The sequence below is a fragment of the Humulus lupulus genome, chromosome 2, assembly GCF_963169125.1.
Source record: "Humulus lupulus chromosome 2, drHumLupu1.1, whole genome shotgun sequence".
Taxonomy (NCBI): Eukaryota; Viridiplantae; Streptophyta; class Magnoliopsida; order Rosales; family Cannabaceae; genus Humulus; species Humulus lupulus.
This window is the reverse complement of record NC_084794.1, coordinates 74,412,538-74,417,123: the sequence shown is the minus strand read 5'-3', so window position 1 is coordinate 74,417,123 and position 4,586 is coordinate 74,412,538.

The window sequence follows — 4,586 nt, the reverse complement described above, 5'->3', positions numbered from 1 at the left end:
TGTTGTGGTTTAAGAAATTTGAAGCATGGTTTAAGTTTTTGGTTTATGGGTTTAAATTTCTGAAGTTGAAATCAAATGGGTGGATTTTGAGTATGATTGTGTGTATGATCTTGATGCTAGTGTGTATAGGTTGTTAGATGGTTCATTTGAGGTTTCAAATTGGTTTTGGGGTTTAGATATGTGTTTGGGTTGGTTTAGAGGTGTTTTGGATGATGGAATTGCAAGAGAAAAACCCAGAATTTCTGGGTTCGCATAGGGGCGCCACGACCCTGTTCTTCGGCACCGCGGCGCGAGGCTGAGTCAGGGGGGGGGGGAACTTTCTGACTTCTCTGGGCACCGCGGCCCTTGCGGGTAGCACCGCGGCGCTAGGCTATTTTCAAGATGGGAAATTTTGCATTTTTGGGCATTTGTTCCAGGGGCTCGGGGGATGTTTCCGATGCATTGTTTTAGGAATTTGGAGGTCCCGAGAGTACGGGATTGGTACCGGAAAGTGGTTTTTGAATTGGTTAGTATTAAAGAGTGTTTTATATGTGTTGTGACTAGGGTTTCAGCGAGGCTCAAGTTAGAGGACCGTGCTCGTGACTTTGGTGCACTGTGAAGCTTGGGATATAGGTAAGAAAACTGTAGCACCCGTAGGACAGGGCATGGACCCATAATGTTAATGCAGGGCACGACCCTAAATTGTATTACATGCTATGGTATAGTTTTGATTGAATTGTTATATGTTAGAATGTTATTTTAATTGTACTATAAGTGATTATGGTAGAGAGAATGGCAAAGGTGCCAAGAACGACAAATGAGCCGAGAACGGCAAAGGTGTCGAAAACGGCAAGGAGCCGAGAACGGCAACGGAGCTGAGAACGGCGAAAGGCCGAGAACGGCAGCAGGGCCGGAAGTAACACTTAGCACGTGGAATGCTTATAGTCAGGGTGGGACCCCAATGGATACATGGGATATCCTTACGGTGAGGACCGAGATACCAGACTTGGGTAATGCTTCTAGAACGGCATGGCCGTGTTTGTTTAGTCTGATGGACTACTTGGTTATCTGTGGATTATCTGATAGGTTGATTATATATTATGCATATGCTATGTGCTGTTTGAGTTTTCTTGCTGGGCTTCGGCTCACGGGTGCTCTGTGTTGCAGGTAAGGGCAAAGATAAAGTCAACCAACCATGAGTACGGAGAGCATGAAGCGGTGCGTACATGTTTGGCCTACCCGACTGCTTTGGTTGGGGGCATTTTTAAAAATGGCTGTATTAACCTGTAATTTTGATAGTCAATCAGCTGTAAACTTATTTTAACTTGTAAATAATTTGCAAACCTTATTTTGGGATCCCAAATGATATATACTTGAAGTTTTCAACGAAGTAAAGCATTTTCAAAAGATTACAGCCTTAACTTTTGCTTAGTCACACTTTTGTTTTAAAAACCTCGGTTAGCGAGTTAATTGCACAATTCTTCGTAAAACTCACTTAGTAACGGCTCTAAGGTAGTAGGGCGTTACAAAAACTGTAATAGCTCCAAATGCATTAGTATTACAAATAGGAAAAAGATTATTCAAAGTTCACAAAATGGAAAATTCCTAACAAAAGAGGGGAAACTAAAATAAATAAATAAACTTATTTTCTATCAGAGGGTAATCAAATACAAAATAAAAGGCTATGAAACTAACCAAAGCTACATTACCAAAAGCTATGAAACTATCAGCTTTCATAAACCCAATACAAAATATATTTTACATCATCAAGTTTGTAATCTTTGCTTGATCAATCCCAAACAAAAAATAATTCCATAAAAGGGGGAAACAGAGAACTAACATAGAAACCCAATTAAGATTAACTTAAAATCCAAAACTTGCTGAAAACTTTCACAATTCGATAAATGAACAAACTAATAAGAACATAAAACTGCCAAAATTTTCATCACCATTAATCAAAATCGAGAAAGATACTAAAAAATATGGAGAGAGAAGAAGAAAAAAGCAAACCCATAACATAAAAGCATAAAAAAACTATTCATATAATCACTAAAATAAACTCTATTAATCATCGTTTAAAAAATGTTCAGAGGCAAACAAAGGACAGAACAACATAACCTCATGGTGAGAGAGAGATAGACCTTTACCAAAAGCATAAGAAGAAAAACCCCATGATACCGATTCCACAGAGAATGAGAAGAAGAAGAAGAAGAAGAAGAAAAAGAAGAAGAGGATTAACTTCAAAGGAGATGGGTTTACGGTTGGTGGGTTTACAGTGTATAGGTGTTGGAGAATAATAGTTACACGTGTAGATATAAAGTTAAATCTTTGGTGGGTGGTAGAATACGTGTACACTGAAGATAAACAAAGTTTTTGAAAATATAGTAAAACCTTTGTGAAAAACTGAAATAGAAGGATATAACAGTAAAAGAAGCAGGAGGCAAACAAGCCTCATAGTATATGTAAGAATTTATATAAACCATTATAAAGCTACCGAGACAACAAATTCCCCTGGAAAAACTAGAAACCATAGAGACAGAGGGACAACTTCAAGACAAACAAAACCAGGGGAAACATAAAACAAGGAAAACACAATAGCTCAAATATACAAATCAATATCAATATCAATAAATACACACATAATTTACAATTTGGCCAGATATTACAATAACAAACATAAAAAATATTACTAAATTTATTTTAACATGTGATGAGTTGTAGATGAGAGGCAAACCCAGCTGTAAGAAGAAGCATTGCTCCATGATTGCAAACCTGGATTCTTTCTCAAATGGATAGATCGATCGAGATGAGAAGATTAGAGATTGAGAAACTATTGATGGAGAAGAGAGAGTGAGAGTCCATCGTCCAAAGGATGAGGAAGTCTGTTGAGAAAAGGCATTAGGTTTCAAGAACAGATATTAAATTAAAATCTGAAAGAAAAAAAATGAAACATATACCTCACAGTCACCTAGGTTCTTGCTTCTAGCTAGCGATAGAGATACACAGCAATGGAAAAGGACAAGAGACTCATCGCTTCAACAATGGTGTGGTCATGGTGCGCTTCAGCTGCTCAATGGAAGGGATTGAAGAATAGTGGAATGAAGGAGAGAGAGTCGATAGACCCTGAGAGAAAAAAAGAGCGAGTGAGAGTGGGAGAGAACTGACTGGAGTGTGTGTGAGAGAGAGGCAGGGTGTAAAGGGATTAGGGATTCTGAAAACATTCTTCATTTTTTATTATTTTAGCTTTTTTTCTTATTGTCAGTTTCATTTGGCGCCCACTTTTTTCATTTGGCACCTACTGTATCTTTTTTATTTGCATGTATCAATAACGCTTTTAATGATACATCATATTTTGTTGTCATATCTGGTCAAAATTGTTGTAGTGAATGGAGAGCCAAAACACTTCACCGATTGGCCAAACTCTCACTGGTCGGCCAAGACAAGTGACGTGTCGGCCAAACACCTGTCTGGTCGGCCAAATACTTGATTGGTCGGACAAACACCTGACTGGTCAGACAAACACCTGACTAGTTGGACAAGCACCTGACTGGTCGGACAAGCACCTGAATGGTCGGTCATGACACTTCTCTGGTCTAACATGACACATCTCTGGTCTAACATGGCACATCTCTGGTCTAACATGGCACATCTCTCGTCTAGCATGACACTTGACTGGTCAGTCAAAAATCTTCATCGGTCGGACATAAATTCTATTAGATCGGTCAGATCACTTTATCACAACTCCGAAGAGCCAACACATTTATTGACTATTAATGTGTCCTTTACTGACCATGTATTGCCACTAGTCACTTCTGATTGCCACGTCATCGAACTGAAATTTTGGGGATAACAGGAGCGATATCCCGAGTTATTTAGGTAATTTTGAGGATGAAATTTCTGTAAGGAAGGGATAATTGTAGCGTCCCAAATTTGCTAATAAGACTTAGGGCCTTGATTAGCGTGCCTGGAGGGCAATAAGTGATTTATTATATTAATATGTGAATTTTATGAGTATGTGATTAGAAATGCATGTTTAGGTGAATTAAATATGCATGTGGGTCCCATTTGGTTATTAGGGACATGTTTGTAATTTTCGCCCGTTGAGGGCATAAATGCAATATTTGTGATCTTTACCACGTGTAAGTGGTGATATATTTGTGATGCACGATCCGAGATAGTCCTAGGGAGCAGATCAACTAGGAAGTCACAACGGGATTCGATACCCGACTCGGGGCGAGTCAAGGGGTATTTTGGGCAATAGACATTTAATTGAGTTATCAGGTTATGAAAATAAATATTTGGAGATATATTTGAAGTTAGAGCGTTTAGGAGGGAATATCGGGGAAATTTACCATTTTTCCCTCGGGGACGTTTTTGGTACCCCGAGCCTTAACTTAAGTGACTTAAGTTAGATAAGATAGAATCAGAAACACTTTGCCTAACCTGACCCATTCTTCTTTCTTTCACTCTTGTTTCCTCTACACTCTTCTCCAAGGGAAAACTTTGAAAGCTAAGTGAGAATTGCTGGACTAGAAGTCACAAATTGGAGCTCTAGACTTGAAGATTAGCTCAGTATTAGCTTGGGAACTCAAACCGAAATTGAGGTA